Here is a 26,545-nt window from a genome sequence, read left to right as displayed (position 1 = left end):
AGCTGGGTGATACATATATGGGAACTCTATAGTATCTTTGCAAATCTTCTGGTAAATCTGAAAGTATCACAAAAGAAACCATTTATTTTTAGAATAGTTAAAATTTTCCAAATTTGGTGAGAGATATAAATCTAAAGATTCAAGAATCTGAGAACTCAAGCAAGATAAATGCAAAGGAAACCACAGCTAGGTGTGACACAAACTCCTAAAACCAAAAATAAGGAAAAAAATCTTGAAAGTAGCCAGAACAAAATGATATTACATACAGGAGGAAAATGACACAAACGACATCTGGCCTCTCATCAGAATAACACTTATCAGAAATCATGGTAGCTCAGAAAACAATGGAATGATATCTTGTAAGTGTTTAATGAATTTGGGGAAGCACATTTGCCTCAAATATATTAGTCCTAAAATACTATTTATTTTATAAGAACAATTTGCTAGGAAGCTCTTGTTTTTGTGCTTAGCATGACGGCAGCCCATTTCCGCTTAAATTATCCAAACTTCTGAATAAAGGGGGCCTGGACAAATTTCTACTTTATTTAAAATTGGTATTTCCTCTTATTTACTTTTAAATTTTTAATTCTTTGTATTTAAAGACAAATGTATACTCTAAAAGACTAACCCTCTCTCCAAAATATCTGGCTCTTTCCTTCCTCAGTAGAAATGCTCATGAATCACAGACAAGTTGACATAGCATGGAGCAGGTTTTCTACCCAAAAGTTTGAGTAGCTATTAAAGTGTCTGGCCCCTCAGAACTCTTCTTTCAGCTGCTCATTTTAATACCTTTGATAGCAATGGTTCACTGATGCCTTAAACAGTTAATAAACTTTCAAAGTGGAAGTTATTTTTAAACAGCAGAAACAAGCCAATCAGATAATCACCATTATCTCTGGTACAGTTTTGATCTTTGAGTTTAGGATATGCCAATATGCCTTCAGTCACTTTATTTGGTTTCCAGCGTTTTAACATTAAGCTTTCCCCTTTTGTTCATTTCTTTTTATTTTTCTTCTACTTCAAGTAAAAATGCAGTGTTAAAACAACATTAAGCTATATGTTTTAACTGAACAAAGTACCAGGATATTCAGAGTTTAAATTCCCTCTGGAACCCTAATTCTAACAGCCTGCACTGCACCCCCACCCCGCCCGCGGTATAAATATATGCTACAATAGGGTCTTTCATTGCAAAACTCATACCTGTGAGGCAATGTCATTTATCACTGAGTAAACAATGCAAGATAACATACTGAAAAGGGGATTTTGCTTTATTCCCTTAACTATAAATAAAAATATGTAGCACTTTTCAGGATTACCATGTGGTATGATATGTATGATTTAATAAAGATTAAATACCAATCTTTAAACCAAACTGTAAATAAGATAAACTAAGGTCTCTGGTCTCAAGTTTTAAATAGACTCTCTTTTCTTTAAATTTACTGCTTTCATGAAGCATATAAGGGTGACTGCATATAATTTGTGATCCTGCAATGAAAGAGCTATTGTGATATGTATATGTGGGGAAAAAAACACAACAACTGGAGTTAATGTTGTTGTGGGAATTAAAGAAAGTGCCTGTGATGAAGATCAGCACAGTGAGGCCAAGTCAGAACTAGAGTCAAAGGCCTTTTTCCGGATAAAGAAAGCAAATCACTGTCAGCTGTGGCTTGATTTATATATTATAACCAGTCGGGGCGGGGGAGCGGGGGGAGGGGGAGGGAGAGAGGTCTAACATGTGAAAACAGAAAACAAAAACTGATTTTACTCACATCAGTATATGACTACCCTGAATTATGTTTGAACATGATGTGATATGATGGAATTCAGCTTCCCTGATGGCAGCTTGTGTTTATTCTGGCTATTCTGATCCCATCTCAGCATCCAGATGCCATTCCTCTCTGGTGCCTAATGTGTTTATGCTCACAGTATCAGCAGGCATTGGGTTGCAAAGATCAGATTGGAAGCGATTTCACTCTATTTTCAAAGAGAAAAGAATTTATCCCTTTGATTGCTACTTGCTTGCAAAGTAGAACTTGTTCCAGTTTTCTAAAAGTGCCACTTAAACTAAATTATAGCAGAGTGATCGCAAAAGGATTCCTAGGAGAACACATTACAGTTACAGAAAATAGAAATTTCACTTTTCTACTCCTTTTTGAAGAAGTCATACTGACCAGCAAAGGCACTGGAAAAGTTCTTTACCTGCTGAACTGCAACATCTCATTCCTCCTTAGGAGATGTATCTTCATCAACACTGATTTGTTCCTGGCACTAACAACAATTAAAGGTTTCATATAAACATCTAAACTTTAAAACTAGAAAACAGCTTTTCTGTGTCAAAACTGTTAGACATGTCAATAGAACACAACAAAGAACTCATCAATCATAGCGTGGCCTGTTGTGGATACACCTCTCCAGACAAGCTGACTTTGTCCTCACAGAATCCCTTTATCCTTCCCCTTTCCCGTGCTCTTTGCCGTCTTGCTGATGGCACAAGACCTACTAACATATACTGACAACTCTCCATTATCCAGAGGCAAAGACCATGATTTGTCAGGTTTTTTTTTTAAGTGCCTTTATGAAAAACTGGACACTAGCGAAAAGCAATGAAAACATCTGTTAGAGACAATCTATCTAGAAGAAAAAATAATTGCTGTTTACTAAGTGCTTACTATGTATCTGATACTCTCCTAATCCCTGGCAATCTTTTTTATTCTTACTATCCCCTTTTACAGATGAGGAAATGATGTGGGGAGAAGCTAAGTGTCCAAGATTACCAAGATTTGAACTCAAGTAGTTGGACTCCAGAGTGTTCTTGCCCTCTACTGCAGGGCAATCCTACAGAGTAACCACGGCATGCCACCATGTGTTAATGTCACAGGTAAAACCAAACAGAAGCCCATCATAGAAAACCGCAAAGGTGAGGGGAAAACCTAGAACTGGGTACAGGAGTATGAAGGGAGCAAAATTAGGTCAGGGAAGGGAGGGGTGAGGACAAACAACAGACACTGCATCTCTGCCCAGCTCTTGTCCCGTTCTAATACTTTTTTTTAAGTTGCTTTTTGTTGTTGTTGTTTTTGGTGTTGTTGTGTTTTTTGTCTTGTTTTGGGTTTTTTTTGAGAGAGAGAGAGAGAGCACAAGCAGGGGAGGAATAGAGAGAGAGAATCCCAAGCAGGATCTGTGCTGGCAGCACAGAGCCTGATGTGGAGCTCGAACCCACAAACCATGAGATCACGACCTGAGCCAAATCAAGAGTCAGATACTTAACCAACTGAGCCACCCAGGCGCCCCTCCCCCATTCTAATACTTAAAAGAAGAGAGAAGTCCATGAAAATGAGAAATTAATTAACAGATGATTTTGACAGGTAGAGGGTTTTAAGGTGCATTTCAAATATTATAATGTTTACAGTACCTAAAACATACTTGTATTTTTTCATACTTTTAATGAATAACAATTGTGTTTCTAAATATCAGATGTAAGTTTAATTAAATAATTTTATGTTAAGTCCATTTCTTACCACATTTTTATTCTTCTTTGAACCATGTAGGGGATTATACGACACCCACTCCCCATCTCCCCAGGACTCTGTCTCTCAGTAGCTCCTATTTACTGAGCAGTGATTGGAGTATGAAGCTGAATTTCCCAGGCTGGACCCATGCTGTTTCGAGCCATTTCACCAATGCTCTCAGAACCAGGGCTTCTGAGTCCCTGCTCACTGAACTCGGACCACATCAGTGTTTCACCCCTGTAATGCCCTACCATGCATTTTCCGGTTTTGAAGCCACAGAGACTTGCGAGTTCCCATCCATTTCTCCTGCTAACCACCCTCAGTTTGCCATCTACCAGCAGTTACTGGGTTATTCTCCATTCTTGTTCAGGCAGAGCCCATTCCCACCCCCCAGGCTCACTCATGACCTCTGCTCTCCACTCCTGCTCCTGCCATGAACATGGCCACCACCTCCTTCCTTCCCACATCTACTCTCCCACCTCCCAGCTGATAGGAGCCTTTAAAGCTGCTCAGGTTCTCCTACAGCAAACAAAACAAAACAACAACAACAACAAAAAAGAGTAACAGCAAAATATGTTTTCCCTTACTTGGCCCAACAGTACCATTCTAGCTTTTGCCTCTGTCTTACTATCAAACTTTCCCAGCCAATAGCCCATACCCTCTTCTATTTTATGATCACACATTTCTTACAATGTTGAAATCTGGTATCTGACCATACCACTTCACTAAAAGTTTATTTTTAAACATTCACAGGGATTTTCTTCTTGTCAAATCTAGCTGGACCTCAGTCCTTTTCCTTGACTCTCTGTGGCATCTGTCACTACTAATCTCCCATCACCTCCAATGATTCCTAGGAGACTATACTGTCTACACCCCCTCTTACATCTCTGCTCTCAGACATTGGATGTCCCCCAGGCTCACAGTCCTGGGCCCTCTTCTCATTCTGGAATCTGTCTTTTGCTCACATCTCTGGTACTCAACTAACCTCCCTATGGAAAGGACTCAGCTCCTTACCTCCAGCTCTGTCTTTAAGTCCCTGTCCTTACCTTCAAAGCAATACTTCTCAAACTATCTGTGGCGAAGGGCTAGTTATTTTTTCCCGTTACAGGTCAACACTTTTGTAAAACATAATGAAAACAAATCACAAAAAGAAAAAAAACCCTACAAAACACAAGCCCTGATTATTTTATCATCGGATTTAACACAAGCACAACCAGAATAAACCATAACATGGGAAAGAAGAAAATAATTACTATAATAGTTTTTTTAATGTTTATTTATTGAGAGAGAGAGAGAGAACGAGAGAGGGAAGGGCAGAGAGAGAGGGAGAGAGAGAAACCCAAGCAGTGTTTGTGTTGACATGGGGCTCAATCTCAGGACCATGAAATCATGACCTGAGCTGAAATCAAGAGTGGGACACTCAACTGACTGAGCCACCCAGGCACCCCACTATAATAGTTTTTAAATGATTACTCTCTGTTTGAGCACTGGCTGGCAGACTACTCCTTAAGGAGCATTGCTCCAGAGGCCTGCAGGGCATGGAGTGGGCCCCTACCATTCCCTAACACATACCAACTTCCACACTTCTGTCTGCTATGGCAGCATCACCTTCCACTGGGTCTAAGAGTTCTGCCTCATCTTGACTCCTCCCTCCTTTGTAACTCTACCCAATCAATTATCAACCTTTAAATTCTACTCCTTCAAATTCTTTCTTTTATCCAGCTCTTCTCCACATTGCCTGGGACAACTCTAATCCATACACTAAGACCACACACTTGAACTATTATACAACAACCCTCTAAATGAGTCTCCATGGGTGGTGAGCAGTCATTAGTGCTATTTACAAATATTTCCAGTTCTTCTTCCCCAGTCCCTAATCCTCATACATAGAAGGACTACAATTTCTGGTAGCCTGTGACTGCCATCTAGTTCTAGCCAATAAGTTTTAAACGGAAGCATGAGTGTCACTTCCAGGCCTAATATTTAATTGCTGGTGCATGACCTTCCAGAGTGCTCTCTTCTCTCTCTTTGGGCAAACAAAACATGAGAGGGTGGCTATTCTGTCAGCCTGGATGATTATAAGTAGAGTCCCCAGTTGAGCTGTGATAGACATGCAGCATTAGCAGGAAACAACCTTTACCTTGTTAAAACCACAAAGATTTTAGAGTTATTTGTTACTATACTAACTTAACCTATTCTGACTCATACACTCTGTACCAAGACTCTCCTCTCTCTAAAACCATACTTACCACGACTGATTCTTGAAGTGTGAATTTAATATCCTGGCTCTACTAAAAAAAAAAGCACCTTGAATGAATTTCTATTAAAGAAAAATGCAAACTCCTTGGCATTCAAAACTCTTACCAACCTATTTTTTCAGTCTTATCCTACCAGACTATAACCTCTCATTTCCCAACTGTCAGGCTCCCTTCCAGTCACCCACCAACCCACGCCCCCAAAAAAGGAACACTTCCCTTCTCTCTTCTCTTTATGGTAAATAATCAATTCTATCTACTCAATCAAACTTTCCCCCACAGCTCTACCAACAGCTAACACTGAATACTTGTTAAGTGCTAGGTTTTGTTCTAAGCATTTGTCATGTATTAACTAATTTACTCAAGTAACTCTATGAGATGAGTACTATTATTATTAAACTCATTTTACAGATGAGGAAACTAAAACATGTGGATTAAGTAACTCGCTCAAAACCACACAGCGAATAAATGACAAAGCCGGATGAACCCAGCAGCCCATCCTCCTAACCACTGCCCTCTACTGCTTCCAGGACACTCTGTCTCCCCTTCCACTGAACTTCCAGGACACTCTGGAGATCTCCCCAGTACATAACCTTGTGCCCTGCATGACCAGTCACTGATGCGTGCAGGCTTTCTCTATTAAGCTAGACTGTAAGTTCCTGAAGGTCAGGGAGCCACGTTACCATGTTTTGTATCACTCAGTAAAACGCTGCTGAAAGAGTCCCTTCTGTGATAAAAGCACAGGTCTACCAGACAGGAGATCTGTTAATCATGGTTTTCATTTTTTGCATTTGATGATGCTTTGACATCTTGGGGCCCTGCTGCCCCCAGACAGACAAGTCTTTCCAGGGCTAGCCGATATGCAAATCAACCAATCCAGAATTCACATCCCCAACCACCTCTTTTTATTTTTATCTTTTTAATTTTCTCTTTATTTTATTTTTCTTAATATAATTTATGGTCAAGTTAGCTAACACACATTGCATACAGTATGCTCTTGGTTTCGGGGGTAGATTCCCATGATTCATCGCTTACATACAACACCCAGTGCTCATCCCAACAAGTGCCCTCCTCAGTGCGCATCGCCCATTTTCCCCTCTCCCCAGCCCCCATCAACCCTCAGTTTGTTCTCTGTATTTAAGAGTCTTTTATGGGTTTGCCTCCCTCTCTGTTTGAAACTATTTTTTTCCCCTTCTCTTCCCCCATGGTCTTCTGTTCAGTTTCTCAAGTTCCACATATGAGTGAAAACATAGGATATCTTTCTCTGACTGACTTATTTCACTCAGCAGAATACCTTCCAGTTCCATTCCATGTCATTGCAAATGGCAGGATATATATATAAACCACATCTTCTTTATCCATTCATCAGTTGATGGACATCAGTTGATGGCTCTTTCCATGATTTGGCTATTGTTCAAAGTGCTGCTATAAACATTGGGGGTATACGTGCCCCTATGAATCAGCACTCCTGTATCCTTTGGATAAATTCCTAATAGTGCAATTGCTGGGTTGTAAGGTAGTTCTATTTTTAATTTTTTGAGGAACCTCCACACTGTTTTCCAGAGCGGCTACACCAGTTTGCATTCCCAACAGTGCAAGAGGGCTCCCATTTCTCCACATCCTCACTAGCATCTGCTGTTTCCTGAGTTAATTTTAGCCACTCTGACTGGTGTGAGGTGGTATCTCAAGGTGGTTTTGATTTGTATTTCCCTGATGATGAGTGATGTTGAGCATTTTTTCATGTGTCAGTTGGCCATCTGGCTGTCTTCTTTGGAAAAGTGTCTATTCATGTCTTCTGCCCATTTCTTCACTGGATTATTTGTTTTTCATGTGTTGAGTTTGGTTAGTTTTTTATAGATCTTTGGATAATAACCCTTTATCCGATATGTTTGCAAGTGTCTTCTCCCATCCTGTCAGCTGCCTTTTAGTTTTTTTGATTGTTTCCTTTGCAGTGCAGAAGCTTTTTATCTTGATGAAGTCCCAATAGTTCATTTTTGCTTTTATTTCCCTTCCCTTTGGAGACATGTTGAGTAAGAAGTTGCTCCCAACCACCTCCTTTAATACTCACACACCAAGCCAATATTCCCCCAGCCCCAATTCTTCCCAGGGCAAGCTATCAAGGACTAGGGACCACCCCAAAAGCCCAGACCCCTCCAAAAGGACTCAAACTAGCCAGTCCTAAGTCTGCTGACTTTGCCCTGCCTGGTCTTCCCCAGAAACCACAATAAAGGCTCAGGCTCCTGCTCTCCCCTTGCTCTTCTGCCTCCTGACCACCCTGGTGCTCCCATGTGTGGCCTTAGGGGTATGCCCCCTCCTCTTGGGAACTGTAAATAAGAAACTTTTCTTTCAAAGACAACTCGTCTCCATGTCTGTCACCTGATCATACCTGATTAAAACAAATGCCGGGTCCATGTTAAAACATGTTATCATCCTATCAGGAGCTCTTTGGGAATGCAAACTACATACTTGATATCAGGGAGGATTCTTAAGGCTCTCTCTTGATTCCATCAATCTCTGTGTTGTTGGAAAGAAGGATTTTCATGGGGGATAGAAGAGATAGAAAAAGGATTTTCAAGGGGGTAGAAGAGACAAAAAATATAGAATAGAATATATTTGGTGAGCTTCATGTTCAGCATAAGGAAAAGAGAAGCCCCGGTTATTTTTTAATTGTCTTTCACTCTTAATTGTAACAGTTACTATCTTAGCACTGAATTGGTAACTATAATTGTAAAAACAACAAATCTTTAAATGACTCTGCATTTGTTAGCCGCCTTCTATTTTTTCCATAAGGATTAGCAGTAAAATCCTGAATCCCACAAGGATCCGAAGATAACCATAGGGGCAACAAGGAAAGGTGAAAGCTAAGGATAGTGTAGCCTATCTGCAGCCAGTCTTGGGAAAAATAAAATCCCAGGAAAGGAGTGGGTGGAAGCAGTTCTGAGAGAGAAAACCAGGATAAGCCCCTGAAACCTGCCACCAGGAAAAGAGCATGAAGATCCTACCTTGATTTGAGAAGCAGTCTTAGCAACAAAAGCCAAGGGGTTTCCTAACACTCTCCTAACTAACTAGGACTCCAACGGGTTTCCTAACACTCTCCTAGCTAACTAACACTCAAAGCTAACCAGTATAAGTGCTTAATCGACACTTGTTGAATGAATACCTCAATCTTATAAAATTGAGTATAGTTTTATGACACTCATGAAGATTTAGATATAGTACACTTTGTCATCCTATTAACTTAAACTCTTTGTGTCCTTTACTATATCTCCCTTGAGACAAATATACTGCTTTTCTCCTGTAGCATAAGGCGGTACAATTTTTCAAAGTGCTCTGATATATTTCAAAGTGTTCTTGCAATATTTCTTTGGAGTATCTGCACATTCAGCCATGGACTTTGAAAAAAATGCCAGAGAAACTCCCATCCCACAAATGCTCCATGTTTCAGAGGTTCCAGGAACAAAGTGTGGAAGATATCCAGATTATCGCCAGCCAGGAGAATGCCATTCACCCAAAACTTCCCTAGAATGTGTTGGTCCCAAACAAGCAACATGAATCTAAAAGTCCTTGGAAAGACCAAGAAGACCAGAGTCTTTTTCCTTTGGGGACTCAGTCAATTCAGAACTCATCTGGACTATTTAGAAATCTTTGAGAAGGCACCTTTATATCCCGGTATGAATAACAATTAGCAACTGCATCTAACATCTATTGGGTGCTTGCTATGAGATAAGCAAGGCATATTAAATACATAATTTCATCTACTCCTCACTATCCAGTGAGGTCCATTATCTCCATTTTACAGATGAGTAAACTGAAGCCCAGAGAGGTTAAGATAACTTCTCTAAGTTCACAGTTATTAGATGCCATAGTTGAAATTTAGATTCTTATGGTCTGGCTCTAGACCCTAGATCAGCACTACGCTGTATTACCTCAAGTACAGTCCAAGCCTAGATCAAAAATACCCATTTCAAGCGCAGCAAAGCTCATTAGATCCTAACCCTGTAAGTTGAATGACACAAGCAACAGTGAAACAGGTCAAGAACTATCCCCATATCCCCGTACAAACATGGACACCTACTGTTACCAGAGTCTTCCCCACCACTCTTAAACAACACCATATTCTGTTGTTTATGGGCAAGGGGGTTTATACTATTCTATAGATCCTACATTTCAAGGAACAACAAAATCTTCCACATACACCAAATGCAAAGTAAATTTAAATCCTGACCTAATAACACAACTACATAAAACTGCATTATACCAAACAATGCTACATGTTTGTATTCTATGTGTTAAAGATAAAATCATGCATTCATGTAATAATGTAACATTCCATATATCCATGAATAGCCAAAATACTGTCCAGAAACCATTCTTACCATCAGACACTGGACAAGATATTCTAGGAACTGGAAGATGGTGGAACGGTATTTAAGGATGGAAATTAGAACACGAGAACACAAACCCATGTTGTAGGCCTCCTCAGCTGGCAGAAGTACCAGCCTTGTTGACACAGGCGTCTTTCACGCCAACTTCCCCCACCACTCTCCAGAACAAGACAAACTCGGAAGGGCTGGGAGAGCCCTCATGACACTACCCAAGTCTTCTCTTCCAAGCTCAGTTCTTTCACCTGCTACTCACCCGACAATGGTTCTAAAACCTTCATAATCCCAGCTCATGCTCAAATTCATTCGCTGTCCTCACTGCAGAATTTGAGTACAATGGTTGAAATCAGGTAGGACTTCAGCAGAAGCAAAAGGAAGGGCTATTATTCCATGAAGTGCTTTGTACACTACAGGTCCAAGATAAATAACTATTGAACATTTTAGTAGACATAATTCAGTTAATACAGCCTTTAAACATAAAAAGCCACCTGGGTGGCTCAGTCGGTTAAGCATCAAACTTCAGCTCAGGTCATGATCTCACAGTTGGTGACCTCGAGCCCCAAGTGGGTGAACTCGAGCACTGCTTTGGGTGAGCCCCGCTTCTCTCTCTCCCTCTCTGCCCCTCTTGGGATTCTCTCTCTCTCTCTCTCTCTCTCTCTCTCTGCCCCTCACTGCACCCTCTCTCTCTCAAAATAAATAAATAAATAAATAAATAAATAAATAAATAAATAAATAAATAAATAAAAGAACTGGCTTAATATTTAATAAAGATGAGGGTTTTATCAGACCACCCAGGAATTTTTGTGCTAGGATAAAAGTTAACAAAACTTTTCAAACTCCATTAAGAGAATTAATATAATTTATTATTATCTATAAATATTCATAGAGTGGAAACAAGATCTAGATTAATAGAGCTGGGTTACAGAGTTCAGTAGGGTAAAAATAAAGAAATCGGAAAAGAAAATATAGACAAAAATATCAGCTTTTTCCGTAAGATTTCCTCTTCTAGACTGTTGAAAAACACTATTTTTAAATAGAAACTATTTTGGAAACTCAGTACTTAAAGAGGTATTGTGAAAATAGTTTATTAATGAACATTCTGCTACGGAGAAAAAGTCACTGCTCTGGCTCATAGGAAAATACATTTTACTAGCAAAAACAGATGACAGATACAGACTCCTTGAATCCGATGATAACAAGAGACTCAAAATTCAGTTCCCACTTACTGCACGAGGCTCCTCTACAACACACCGACAGAGTCATCTAGTAGCTATTCAAAGATTCCAGGTATTTCAATTTATTTTTTTTTTAATTTTTTAAAAGTTTATTTCAAGAGAGAGTGAGTGGGATTGGGGCAGAGAAAGAGAAGAAAGAGAATCCCAACTAGGCTCTGCACTGTCAGCACAGAGCCCAATATGGGGCTCGAGCCCATGAACTGGGAGGTCATGATCAGGGTCAAGATCAAGAGTCAGACACTTAACCAACTGAGCTACCCAAGTGCCCCCAAAGACCTCAGGTATTTTAAAATATTGTTTAGGAGTCCAAAATATCTTTTGGAGTGATGATAATACCTGAAAATTAGACAGAGGAGATGGCTGCACAACTCTGTGAATATCCTAAAAGCCACTGAATTATACAGTTTTAAAGGCTAAATTTTATGGTATGTAAATTACATCTCAACAAAGCTATTTGTTTAAGTAGGCTCTACACCCAATGTAGGGTTTGAACTCATGACCCAGAAATCAAAAGTTGCATTCTCTACCAATAGAGCCAGCCAGGTGCCCCAAAGCTATTATTTTTAAAAGTGGCAAAAAAGAACAGCAAACTGTTTTAACAAAGTCTTACAGTGGTTTTCTTATGCATGTCCTACAGAAGATAGAAAATCTTACATAATTTAGAAAAGACTCAGTAAAAACGTATCAATGATATTAGCAAGGATTAGTATAAGCTTCATGTTTTAAAAGGGCCATTTAAAAGAGATGTACATTGGGGCGCCTGGGTGGCTCAGTCGGTTAAGTATCCGACTTCGGCTCAGGTCAAGATCTCATAGTCTGTGAGTTTGAGCCCCATGTCGGGCTCTGTGCTGTCAGCTCAGGGCCTGGAGCCTTCTTCGGATTCCATGTCTCCCTCTCTCTCTGCCCCTCCCCCACTCGTGCTCTGTCTCTCTCTGTCTCTCAAAAAATGAATAAACGTTAAAAAAAATTTTTTTTTAATAAATAAAAGAGATGTACATTGACTTGAATAGGAACTTGTAGTTAAAGATCTATGCTACACCCAGTGCACATCTCCCAACATGGCATGGCATTTCAACCTCAGAATTTATTTTGTATATTGTTTTAAAGACTATTTCAAAAAGTGTAAGCCCTGAGTATCTCCCAAACTTCGGTCATGTATGTACCACCTTCAGTATTTTTGCCATCTTCATGCCACCTTGTTATTTATTAAATACTTTTTCTTCAATCCACTTTACCACTGACTCAACTTTTATAATATCCATGAAATCATGGGTTTGACTGGCTAGTTTACATTTTTCCACCGTATATTAAAATGGACACATAACTATTACAATTCAAAAGATGCTTATCCATGTACCACTTTAAATCATCTTGCACACAAGTCAAGAAAACACTGGTTTTAAAAAATCAGCTGAGCCTGGTAACATATCTGTATCTACACTTTAAAAACTGTTAAGGAAATCAGAATTTTCAAAAGCCACTTTGCAGCAAAATTTAGGACTGTCCTACTCTATGAAGGCACATTATCAGTGGGAGCCACAGGGCTGGCATTCAGCCAAGAAAACGTATTTGAGAATAACACTGGAGTGGATGGTACAGAAAGATGGCAGGCAGTAGGCCTCCATGAGGGAAGCAGCTGAAAGAACAAGGATGCTAGGTCCTCTTTACAAATTCTTGGGTTCTTGCTACAGCCATGCTCTGCTTATCAAACAGAGCTGAACTTGGCAGAAGACTGACTGCCTAATGGACAGGTGGGCAGGGCTTTTTATTTATCCTGCTTCCTTCCTGCCAACACCAGTACTGAAAGCCTGCAGAAGGGCCCACTCCTAAAGTAGTACTCTAGGGCGAAGAAAGAGTCTGGGCTCTACCACACCTGTTCCTCCCATCGAGAAGAAATATGGGTTAGATTTCATTCTGAAATATTAGCACCGTAGGTGGTTTGAAACAGCTTCCCGAAAGGAGCTTACCCCCATTCCTGATGGGGGATGTCATGATACCATGCCCTCACACCCCTCAAAAAAAAAAAAACACCCTGAAGACACTAGATATTTAACCACTTTTTTTTTTCACTTCCTTTCCACACTGCAAAGAGGACTACCTCTTTTTGTAGTTATCTATCCTAAATAGGTGACACAATTACAAGTCACTGCCTTTATTCTTATTCATTTCAAGAAGCCCTAACTGAGTCCTAGGTAGTGAGGCATAGAGAAAGCCGGTAACTGAGGCTGTCTCCAAAGAGAACTGGGAAAGGGAAGGGGGGAGGGTGAGAGAGAGAAAGAGAGAGAGATGCTTCCTGCCCCAATTTTTGTTCTTGAATCATTTTTCTGGTAACTAGATAAAATAATTTTTATATAATTCTATGCAGTAAAAAATCATATATCATTTTAGATAAATCTACTCCTGCCCCAACAGTGAACTTAGGGTACTAGCCTATAGGCACACTGACACAGTATTTTCTTAATACTATTGATCCCTTTCTGGCTTCTAACACATGGCTTGGAGACTGCAAAAAGATATACTTTTCCAGTATTTTCTCAATTAAATCCATTCCTTTTCTGTATAAAGTTTTAATATGTAGCCCCATAACTATAAACGTAGGCTTCCAGGGGCGCCTGGGTGGCGCAGTCGGTTAAGCGTCCGACTTCAGCCAAGTCATGATCTCGCGGTCCGGGAGTTCAAGCCCCGCGTCAGGCTCTGGGCTGATGGCTCAGAGCCTGGAGCCTGTTTCCCATTCTGTGTCTCCCTCTCTCTCTGCCCCTCCCCCATTCATGCTCTCTCTCTGTCCCAAAAATAAAATAAAACGTTGAAAAAAAAAAATTAAAAAAAAAAAAAAACGTAGGTTTCCTAAAGACTATTTGGAAAACATGAACTATATAACAACAAATTTTTAAATCTGACTGGTTTTGTGTTATAATGTTATACTGTCCAACTGGCCTTTGGGGGGCATCTTTAACCTACGAAGGATACTCATGATTTCTAGAACTTTATCCCAAGCATCTCTATACAATTTACCAGTGAGTATTAAATATTCAGAGAGCTTCACTGCTAGCAATTAAGATTCATATCTGTGAATATCTTCAGCAATTCAGGAACACATCTGTATCTCAGAACTCCTCAAGGATAAAATTGTAATCCAATAAATTACTGCTCTTCTCAAAGATCTAGCACAGTGTTTCTCAAAGTGTAGGCTGAGGATCACATGCATAAGAATGATCTGGTGAGGGGCACCTGGGTGGCTCAATCCATTAAGTGTCTGACTCTTGATTTTGGCTTAGGTCATGATCTCATGATCATGGTGGGGTCAAGCCCCATGTCATGCTCTGCAAGGACAGCACAGAACCTACTTGGGGTTGTCTCTCTCCCTCTCTCTGCCCTTGCCCTGCTCATGTGCTCTTACTCAAAATAAAGAAACTTAAAAAAATAATAATAGTAAGATCTCATTAAAATACCAACTAGTGAGCTCCAAGAATGTGCATTTCTAACAAATTCCATATTGACGCTGCTGATCTAGCAACCAGACTTTGAGAACCACTAGCTTAATCTAACTCTGGTTATAGTAACTCTGGTCTCTTCCCAATCAACACTGTTTAGGATTCACTGTGGAGTTCAAGGATGCTAAAAAATGGCTCCACTTGGCAAATTCTCTAACCACTTTCCATAGGGCTTCTTGTGTAAGACTCTTCTCAGTATCTTCAAGAAGTTTCCATCATTCAGAACTTGTAGTATGGGTGAAAAGTTTGTCCTTTCTTGGCATCTGCAGGGATAAATACCCTTCACATCCCTCCCCTAATTCTTGGACTCTGTCTGACCTTACAGCCCCCACTTCCTACCCAGCGTGGACAACCTTTCTGTCCTCTATAGGAAACCATACTTCCTACAGCAGGAAAGCTGTAGGAAGGGCAAGAGGTCACTCTGTTCCTGTCTTAGGAAACTACATTTCCTTTAGCCAGAAATCAAGACAGACTCCCTCTACTTAGTGATTTATTTGGTGATTGTCACAGGGCTACAGCTACAGACAACAAAGGACAAGGAAACGAGTACTGTACCCAAAGGCAAAATTTGACAAAATTAGATTCTTTAGAAATAGCATTCAGATCTCAATATTTACACTCTTCTCTTCCATGGGAATAAATATATAACAGATTTCTCCATTGAGAGGTCCACAATTTACACACTACAAATAGGTGTCCCATTCTCTGTAAATGGCTTTCAAATCCATCTCACTGAGGTTTAAAATATACTCCTAGTGATTATCATGGTCTCAGTGGTGAACTAAACACATACGCAGTTCATCCTTCCCAAGAAAAGAGATTTCAACTAATTCCTAGAAACTGAAAAGCATTTGGGAGAAAGATAAGAAAGAAAACATATTTGATATAGCTTCAATATCTTAGAAGATCTCCAGGATCTCCATTATCTTTTCAATTTGAATATACAACTGAACATATGTAATTAGAGACCATGTTAAAATTAATTAGGATGATTTAAAAGGCAGGTTAAACAGTTTATTTTTCAGGGTGCCTGGGTGGCTCAGTTAAGCATCCGACTTCGGCTCAGGTCATGATCTTGCGGTTTGTGAGTTCAAGTCCTGCGTCGGGCTCTGTGCTGACAGCTCAGAGCCTGGAGTCTGCCTCAGATTCTGTGTCTCCCCTTCTCTCTGCCCCTCCCATGCTCTTGCTCTGTTTCTCTCTGTTTTGCAATAATAAATAAACGTTAAAAAAAAAGAATTAAAAAAAAAACAATTTATTTTTCTTTGAGACTTCGATATATGCTTAAGGAAAAAGTGCAGACCTGGAGAATGATACAGAACAATAGCAACAGGGAAGGATATTTAAAAAAAATTTTTTTTAATGTTTATTTATTTTTGAGACAGACACTGACAGAATACAAGTGGGTTAGGGGCGGAGAGAGAAGGAGCCAAAGCAGGCTCCAGGCTCTGAACTGTCAGCACAGAGCCAGACACGGGGCTCGAACCCACAATCTGCGAGATCATGACCTGAGCCAAAGTCAGATGCTCAACCAACTGAACCACCGAGGTGCTCCAACAGGGAAGGATATTTTTAGGAAAGTTTTCAATTAGCAATAATCGCGCCTCGGATAAACCTCATTGGCTACGATACTGCCACTGCGCAAAGCTGGAAGGATATTTTAAAAATGTTAGCCATAAACTGGTTAAATGCTGCAAATACTGCATAACATTAACAATTTACCAAGGAGTGTGAAAAATATGACTTTCTTAAGTCATTGTAAGTAAATGACTAAACAAAACATATTCTATGACCATGGTATTTCCAGAACCTAAAACACTCTATTAGAAAAGTAATTAAACCATGTTCAGAATCAAAATGATTTGTTACTAACAACAAAGTCCTTGGGCATACGTGTGTTCGAATGCCATCACTGAAGAATCTTATATTTGTCCAATACTGAGTGTGGTTGCAGACTGAGCACAAAAATCGTCAAGTGTCATCTGCCACTAGGGAACAACCGATGGGGATGTAATGCTGCTGCTTTTTAAAGCACAACTTCTGCGATAAAATGTTTCTGGCCTGCTTTTGTATTTAGGATGAATGTTCATTTTCGTGGTTTGGAGAGAACAACTCATTTCTCCTTTGAGGTGTTAGATCCTAAATACCAAAATTAAGTCCTCAAGAAAAATTGGTCATCGTTCTTTATTGAAGTAACAGATTAATCTTTTTCTTGGAAATCCTCATATTTAAGTATAGAAATAAGGTCATAAAAAATCAGTTCATCACCATTAGGGGATTTAGCCATAATAGGATATTCCTAGACAGAGCTACTTATTATACTAGATCAAATACAGTATAATACTGATCAAATAGATCAGCACTCACAAAAAATAATTCATGTAAGAATCAAGTAAAAATGTCAAGGCTTTTAATGCCACCTACTTACTTCCTATTTTGCAAGACAATACTTGGGATATTACAATAAAACCTACATCAGCTTACATCTGTGGATAAGTTTTTTTTTAATGCCTTGTAAAAGAGGTGGGAGTTACTGCACTCTTTCTTGATGAATAATGCAAAGTAAGCATTATTACATAGGAAAAAGCATCTAAAGGTATATTCCATGAATATGTCCAGCTTACTGAGTCCACTGTAATTACTTCTCAATCAACACCACACATACATATAATCACAGCTTAAAAATAAATATGAAACAGGGGCGCCTGGGTGGCTCAGTCGGTTGGGTGTCCGACTTCGGCTCAGGTCATGATCTCACAGCTTGTGGGTTCGCGCCCCACGTGGGGATCTGTGCTGACAGCTCAGAGCCTGGAGCCTGCTTCAGATTCTGTGTCTCCCTCTCTCTCTGCCCCTCCCCTGCTCACACTCTGTGTCCCTCTCTCTCTCTCTCTCTCTCAAAAATAAACATTAAAATTTTTTTAAATAATAAATATGAAATAATAAAGAGCAAAAGAGAAAACAATGGGGTGGGGGAAGGCAAGGGAAAAGAAGAACATCTCTAAGAGGTTGTAAGATTTCAGGATATGTTGATACGTCTTCTGCCAAAGATAGCAGGCTTCATAATGAGGTGCCCAAATGCAAAAGAAATAAATACCCCGAAATTAGGTCACACAGCACAGAACCTGGGCTTATTGAAAAGTAATATACTTATAAGTAAAGGATCACAAAATCAGATCAAGAAAATATTGAAAAAGAAACAAAAAAGAACTCCTCACCTAAAAAATACTACAAAAACCAAGCTGAATAAATTCCATGACTTTTTTAAAAATATATTTTTTTTTACATTTATTCATTTTTGAAAGACAGAGAGAGAGAGACACAGCATGAGCTGTGGAGGGGCAGAGAGAGAAGGAGACAGAATCTGAAGTAGGTTCCAGGCTCTAAGCTGTCAGCACAGAGCCTGATGCGGGGCCAGAACCCACAAACCATGAGATCATGATCTGAGCTGAAGTCGGATACTGAGCCACCCACGCACCCCCCCCTGCCCCCACCATGACTTTTTAAAACACTACAGAAGGAAGGTTCATGGTCAGGGAATTGATGTTAGAAAAAGAACTGAGAAACACTTAATGGATAGAGTAAAGAAACAAACATCCAAAAAATCAGTTCTGGCAGCTGCTTTCCCAGCTTGTTCCGTAACTATAGGCTTTCTCTCTATCCCCAAATTACCTACTCAGTGCCAACAACCTTTGCCTTCACTCCATTCGGTGAACCAATGGTCCATTCTTGACATTTTCACTACTTGGAACAGTTCCATCACTTAAATACTTCATTTCCATAATCTTGTATCAGAGCATGGCCTCCTATTCTCCCTATTCTTTCTCTTAATTATTCACCAACTCTTATTATATTGAAACTCCAGTCCCTCAGCTTTTCCATTATCTTCAATGCATCTGCTCCCTCTGGTTCTAGGACAGAGGCTCCAATCGGGGAGTGATTTTGCCCCTCAGAGGGTATCTGGCAATGTCTGGAGATATTGCTGATGGTCACAACTAGAGGGGGAGGCATATAGTAGGTAGAGGCCAAGAAGGCTAAACATCCTACACCGCACAAAACAGCCCCACAGCTTCTACATTTCTGAAGTTGAGAATCTCTACTCTGTGGTCTTCTTTAGATAATGTGGTTCCTTTCTTCAATCACTCTTAGAACATTTTAACCTCAATTCTCTTGCTCTTTCATCCTTCTGATACCTATTCTATAAAACCTTTCAACCAATTGAACATCCAAGTTTTCTACTTCTAAAGTCAGTGTACTGAACTCAACCAAAGCTAAAGAAATAAATTATCAAATAAATATCACACGACCATGCAAAAGGTGGATGCTACATATTCACAGATTCCAACCTCAATGAGACCCCCAGCATTACCAGGCAGGCAACCTTTCATGTGTCTCTCTCTAGTTGCCCCCTCAACTCCTGTTCTTTCCCCTCAGTGACTACTCTAAACTTTTACCTCTATCCCCAATCCTCCACCGAATCAGCACTCAATATCAGCAAATTTACCCACTTCATTTAGGAAAGTTTGCTACCATCAGACAAGAATTTTCCCATATTCCCTCCCCACCTACAAACTTATTCACACTTATCCCCACCCTTCCCCAAGCAGTCCCTTCCAGGAAGGTGGAGTAAGTGTCCTTCCTGTCCCAGGACTCCCTGATCACAGCCTGTGACATCCTCTCCCACTGGCCTTCTCTGGAACCCTGCTTCATCAATCATCCAGCCCCTAAGGCCCCTCCCTCAACTTCATCCTCTCTCTCTCCACCCTTTACATCTCAGAAATAAGTGATTGTTCCAATCTCTTCTTGGGGTGGGGGCGGGGGAATCATGAACAAAAACCCTTCCTTACTCCCACATTCCCCTCCAGCTCTTCTCTCTCTCTCCCCTCACAGCCAAATTCCTAAAAAGGACTGTCTTCATTCCCCACCCCCATTATTCCGTCTCCCTTCCAGTCCACTGCTTACATCCTACCGTGCCACAAAAATTCCACAGTGGAGGCAAATGACTTCCTATTTATCAACTGCAGTAGGTTCTTCCAGTCCTGAATTCTGGAGCATTAACACACATGACCGTACCCTCCTTAAATTTCTCTCCTCTTTTGGTATTTGTGATACCATTCTCCTCTATCCCTTCCTGCCAATTTGGTGCTTCCTTCTCCCCCTTTCGTAGATGCTGGTGTGTCCTCCAGCTCTAGCTTCAGTTTTTCTCATGTGCAATCCATGCTCTATTCACTTTGACCTCATACACCCAGTCCTGATCTCCTCTAAGTTTTCCTAGTGAACACCACCACCATCTACTCAGTCACCCAAGTACCCCAGATTTCTTACTCTCAGCCACACGTAAACAATTGCAAAGTCTTACTGATTTAACTTGAGTATCTCTTGAATCCATCATATCAATTCATTCTCTTGGCAACCTATCCAATTCAAGTCATTCTCTCTCACCTAGAATGTATTATAAGATTAAGTACATATGAGTAAAAATGGGAGTCCCTCTTACAAGTAAGGATGCTACATAAATACAATGAGGTATGATTAAAAAGAACACAGAACATTGGAACTCTTTTTTAAAAAATGGATTCTAATACCATTTGAATGTAGGGAAATCATTTAAGCATCCCAGGCTTCAGATTCCCAACTGCTGAATGAAGGGTATGAGAGAAATATCTAAGGACCCTTTGCACCCTTAACATTCATTCTATAATTCTATTTCCACCAGACATTACTCAGACAGTTGATACCTCCAAATATGCACCATACTTGCTACATATGCAAAACATTATTACTGCAAATAAAATAGGCTGATATATCTCTCTTTTGCTGCCAAAATCTATCAAGCATATCCCAATTCCCATCAGTTTCAAAAACCAAACCTTCAACTGCAAGTGTCAAAGAAATAAAATGTAAACAAAGGAAAAAGCCAAGAAAAAATTATAATGAAATTGATTATATATATAAAAATGTTATCTGAAGATAATTTCTTCAGGAATCAAGCCATGCAGAGTAATGAGTTAGCAACAAAATGAATGTGCCATAAACCATCCCGACAGTAACGTTATAAACAAAAAACTTTTTACACACAGAAAAAGAGTGAAGGAATTGTGCGACATCTAAAGTCAAATGCCAACAAAATATATATGCAATATGAGATCTTGAAACGTTTCAAAATCTGTTTTTTCAAAGACAGGCTCTCAGAGAAAGATAATATGAACTAAGCTTTGAAAATGCAGTTTGAATGCCATTCAAATGTTATCGCCCAGCCAAAGAAGAAGCACCTGTCATCCTTTTGGCAATTTGGGCTCAGAGGCTCTTCTGTTACCTACTGAGCTCAGAAGTAATGTTCTATTTTAAAACGGTATAAAAAGAGAAGGTAGAGGAAGAGTGTGGCAGGCAAGAGAATTTACCTTGCAAAATTGGTAGTGAGCCAAATGTCAACACAAAACAGGATAAATCAACTCTGGAGCCACCCAGCCTGAGTTCAAATCCCAATTTCACCACTTTGCCAGCCTTGCAATTTTAACAATTCAATTACTTTTCTCTGTGCCTGGTTTCTTCATCTATAAAAGAGAATGGTGATAGTACCTACTTCACAGGTAAAGTGCTTGGAATAATGCCAGGTATGCTGTAAACACTATAGAAATACTATGTAATGTTATCATGATTATTATTTCCCTTATTATATTTAGACTAAATAATAGGTGAGAAGAAAAATTACACTATAATGCATGCTCAAGCTCCAGTTTAACACTATTACCAGGAATTTTGTTTACTGTTCAATAACATTATTTCAAGTATTTCCATTCCCATCCTCTAGAAGTTCACAAACCAAATCACCAAGTATTAAATTCATACTATATGGAATGAGAAGTCTATAAAAGCATGATTCAATATGCATCAAAAGTATAGTGTATGCTATACACATACAATGGAATGTTACTCAGCCATAAAAGGAATGAAATTCTGATAGATGCTACCACACAGATGAACTCTACTACAACATGGGTAAACACTGAAAATATATGAAGTGAAATAAACCAGATACAAAAGGATAGTGTATGACTCCACCTAGAATAGGTAAATTCATAGAAACAGAAAGTAGAATAGAGGTTACCAGGAACTGGGGGGAGGGGGAGAGGGGAATAGGGAATCATTTTTTCATGGGTATAGAGTTTCTGTTTGGAATGATGAAAAAAATATGGAAATGGATAATGGTGATAATTAAACAATACTACAAATGTGCTTAATTGCAATGAATTATATGCTTAAAAATGGTTAAAAGTTAATTTTATATTATGAATATTTTACCACAATCAAAATCTTTAAAACATACAACCTACATTTTCAACAGGAAGTTTTAACATGAGTATCAGCTTTAATGGCACTAAAATTAAAAAAGTAGATCACTTATTCTTAAGTTCCTGACTAGGGATACCAAAGGAGTCAATATCAACTCCTAGCTTGAACTTGATTTAAAATACATGCTTGAAAATGGGTACACACTTTGTAAATTCAATAAGGAACATTATTTCATTTTGCTTATAGTCAATTTTTTTTTAGCTCATTGAAGACAGAAAAAAGAGAATTACACTGAGAAGGTAGCTTTATATGTGACCAATGCATAATGGTAGTTCTATGAGGAGGTATTTATCCACATAGAATCATAACATGAGAGCAACAGCATACCTGTGCAGAGCACAATAAACAGATATATAAATCAACTGGTATTCAATTCAAAAGTAGAGTGGGCTCCCATATATTGGTAAACCATAATTTAAACCACTGAAATATCCCCCAAATTCAAAACAGAAATTAAAAGTCTATTATTTTGATACATATAATAATATGAAATATTTGAAGTCTTCACTCCAAACAGTGCAACCAAAAAGCATATTGCATTTCAAAGACAAAATGAAAGTAAATTTAATAAATTAGCATTTTCCCAGAATGGCTAAGGTTAAGGCACTCTAGTTAAGATAATTTAATTCTCCAGTAAACTCATAAATATTATATGTCAAATATCATTCAAAGAATAACAATTTTCAGAGAACTAGAATGCAATTTTCAAAGAACCTAAGGCCCAAACTAGACTAATAATATTAGCAAACACTTACATGGCTCTTCCAATATGCCCGATTTGTTCTAAGCTCTTTTCATAAACTAACTCACTTTATCCTCACAACATCTTCTGATAAAAAGTATCTTATTATTCCCATTTTACAAATGAACAAATTGAGGTGTAGAGGGGTCAACTGTCCTGTCTGGGCTCACTGAGCTGCTAGTAAGTGATAGAGCTAGGACCTGAATAATGGAAGTGTGGTTCCCCAGTCCCTGAATGTTTTTATTTTTTTAATGTTTATTTATTTATTTTGAGAGAGAGAGAGAGAGAGAAGGCAAAGGGCAGAGGGAGAGGCAGAGGCAGAGGGAGAAAAAAATCCCAAGCAGGCTCCACGCAGCCAGCGCAGAGCCCAATGAGGGGCCTTAACTCACAAACCGTGAGATCATGACAGCCACCCAGGAGCCACCCCATGCTCCCCCCAACCCCATCCCTATGGTTAATCACTATGGTTTACTATCTCTTGGTGACAGTGAGGAATGGAATACATAAAGTATAGGTAAACTCCAAATGCAAAGCAGTTTGGGTGGTCAAATATAATAAAATCTCTGAGGAAATTACCAAATTATAACACAGGACAGTAAGAGGGCACTTGTTGGGATGAGCACTGGATGTTGTATGTAAACGATGAACTGCAGGAATCTACCCCAAAAACCAAGAGCACATTTCACACACTGTATGTTAGCCAATTTGACAATAAATTATATTATAAGTAAATAAAAATAAAAAATAAATTTAAAAATTTTTAATTAAAAAAATAAAATGACTGCTCTGAGCAGCATCAGGGTGGTTCAGTCAGTTGAACGTCAGACTTCAGCTCAGGTCATGATCTCATGGTTTGTGAGTTCAAGTCCCACATTGGGCTCTCTGCTGTTAGCACAGAGCCCACTTCAGATCCTCTGTCCCCCTCACTGTGCCCCTCCCCTGCTTGAACTCTCTCCAAAATAAATAAATATTAAAGAATAAATAAATAAATAAAATGACTGCTCTAAGACATTAAGAAAAGATTAAAATACATCAGTATACTTAGTATTTAAGAAGGCAAGGAATTGTTTAGGACATTAAAAATTTTTCTATCCAAAATAGTCAATACGATTTTCAATTCTTAAAGGGGTAAAACTTTCCAAAATCATGAATTACACATTCCCTGAGGGGTCTAAAAAGAAGGAAGAAGGGTTGTACTGAGCAATCTTGCTTCCCACTTATCTCATTCTTAAGGATTTTGTGTGTGTGTGTGTGTGTGTGTGTGTGTGTGTGTGTGTGTGTATGTCTAGGGGGAATCATAAATTAAGCTTTCCAGGCATTTTAATTCCAGGTATATAAGAACTTAATACTAAAGATATTACAAAGTGTCAAATCATTTAGATAGTTGAGTGAATAAACTCACACAATTAGATGTGACTACTGTGAAAAGGCTGGAATTTTATCATTTATAGTAGAGTCATTTAAAAACAAACAAACAAAAAGGTACATGCTGTGAAGTCATACATGGACCTGAACTTAAAGCCTGGCTCCAGCATTTAGTTAGAGTTTTTGGCAAGTTAACCTCACATACCTGAGCTCGTTTCCTTCTCTCTAAATTGAGGATTAGTAATTCCTAACTCACACAAGGTTGTTGTGTGAGCTAAGAAGAAAACATATGCAAAGTGTCAAATGAAGTCCCTGAGACACAGCAGATGGTTAACAATGAGTGACTATTATTATTCCATAACCTTATTCTACTTTGTCCCCCGAATATTAGAAGAATCTAATCTTACCAATTAGCAAGTAATTGGCAGGCTTTTCAAAATTATATGAAGATATGCTCTATTCAAAAATGGAACATACTTAAAGACAAACACAAACCCAAACCATCACCAGATCATAGATTTCAGAATCCTGCCTTTCCTCCCATATCTATTCTGGTTGGTTTTGTAACAACCGGTGTCCCACTATCAACAATATGAATTTTTTTTTTATTTTTTTTGCTGTCTACACATTCCCAGTGGGGTTCTGATACTTATTTTGCTGACTAACTTTGCAAAGGTACTTGTCACCACCGCTTGAAAACCAAAAAGAAAACTAGGAATAAGGAATATTTTAATGAGATGCTGTAACTGTTCCATCCATCTCAGCAGTTGATTGGATCCCATGTGGATCATTTATTATCACACTAGATTTTCACATTCCTTCGCCATTCCCTTTTTCAACAAATACGTGCGTTAAGGAGTAAAACTGACTGACAGAAAGAATGCTCTTTAGGGACACCCAAATTCAAAGCTTGGTGATCTCAGTAAGGATCTTGGGGCGGGTGTTGGGGGTGGTACAGGGTTGGGGGGCAGGGAAGGTGGTTGGGCTTCATTGCAAGTGGAAATTAAGAGACCTGTAAACTGTTTTTGTCTCCTTAAACACGACTGGAGATGAGTCTTGTGGAGCTAGGAGCGGAGGGGGGGGGGCGGTGAAGTGGGCCTGGAGGCAAAAGAAAGAGACATATGCAGGCTGAAGAAGGGTCTGTGCCAGTGGGGAGAGGAGAGGTCAGTGCCCATCGCCACCCCAAGAGCTGAGGCGGAGAGAAGTGGCAGCTCAGCCCAAGTCCCCAGGACGGGTTCAGCCTCAGGAGTCTGAGACGACTCAGAGGGGATAGGGACCCCACCGACGGAAGATGAGGATTGAGGAGGGTTCCCGGTCGCCTCTAGAACAGGATGCTGCTGTCCCCGCCGCCATCGCGGCGTGAAAGGAGAGGAAGGCAAGGACCCAACTGGGAGCGTACAGGTTACCTGTCTCAGTCGCCTGCCCACCGGTCTCCACTTCCGCAGACTCTGGGTTACCACGGGCTACCCCGGCCGCGTTGAGTGACGTCATCCACGCGCGCCCGGGCCGCTGCCGGCCCGGCCCACCCCTTCAGGAAGACTGGGCGGAGTCTCCGAGGGGAGGTCTGCGCAAGCGCAGAGCTGCGGCGAGCGTGGACTGGTGGGGAATGTTCGGCTGGTTTTGGGAAGTGTGGGGTTGCCCTTGTTTCTCGATTATTTCTAATTGCAAAGTCTTACAAGTATTTAGGAAAGGAAAAGTTACTGAATTACAGTAGTGCACTTTTTTTCCTTATGTTTTTTCGGCCTCTGTTATATATGAGTGTAGTGTACATATTCACTCCACCACAATTTATTAAAATCCAACTATGTGCCCGGCAAGCAGTCTGGGGTACGGCAGTGCACAAAACAGTAATCTCTTTGTGGAGATTCCTTTCTAGTTGAGAAAGTACATATTGAATAACTCAATAAATCTGCATGCATTCGTAGAGATCAGAAGTGTGTGGACGGAAAAAGTTGCCGCAGAAACTAAAGGACAGAGAGTGCCCTATTAGTTTGAGATGTTAAGGAAGTAACTCTGAAGAGACTTGTTGAACTGAGAGGAAGCCAGCTCTGTCAAGATCTGGAGGAAGAACAACCAAGAGAAGTGTTGACATGTTCGCAAGCTATGAGGAGGGAATAAAATGTGGTGCCCTTGAGAAAGTGAGAAAGTAGGGTAGGGAAGAAAACCGAAGATGAGAACAACAAGGCAAGGAGAGTCCTGATATTGCAGAGCCTTTTTGGGTT

At 39.7% G+C, this 26,545-nt stretch overlaps 1 protein-coding gene and 1 non-coding gene across 15 annotated transcripts in view; both read right to left on the bottom strand.

The window, feature by feature from the left end:
• The window catches only part of LOC123593803 (aminopeptidase O (putative)), a 344,225-nt gene extending 318,396 nt beyond the window's left edge, over nucleotides 1–25,829 (bottom strand). For 6 of the 14 annotated variants that reach the window (XR_006710538.1, XR_006710539.1, XR_006710540.1 and 3 more), the window contains exon 1: nucleotides 25,730–25,827. The gene's annotated coding sequence lies outside the window, so the exon portion shown is untranslated. Of the gene's footprint in view, nucleotides 1–25,729 lie in introns of all 14 variants that reach the window. The other 8 variants (XR_006710542.1, XM_045470318.1, XM_045470319.1 and 5 more) reach the window with 2 other exon arrangements.
• On the bottom strand, nucleotides 16,371–16,515 carry LOC123593930. The gene has a single exon (XR_006710607.1). It is a non-coding gene; the product is annotated as a U4 spliceosomal RNA (small nuclear RNA).
• Nucleotides 25,830–26,545: the final 716 nt, after the last annotated feature.

This window comes from Leopardus geoffroyi, chromosome D4 (genome assembly GCF_018350155.1).
Source record: "Leopardus geoffroyi isolate Oge1 chromosome D4, O.geoffroyi_Oge1_pat1.0, whole genome shotgun sequence".
Taxonomy (NCBI): Eukaryota; Metazoa; Chordata; class Mammalia; order Carnivora; family Felidae; genus Leopardus; species Leopardus geoffroyi.
The sequence above is the reverse complement of the archived record's forward strand: the minus strand, read 5'-3'. Positions and strand labels throughout refer to the sequence as shown.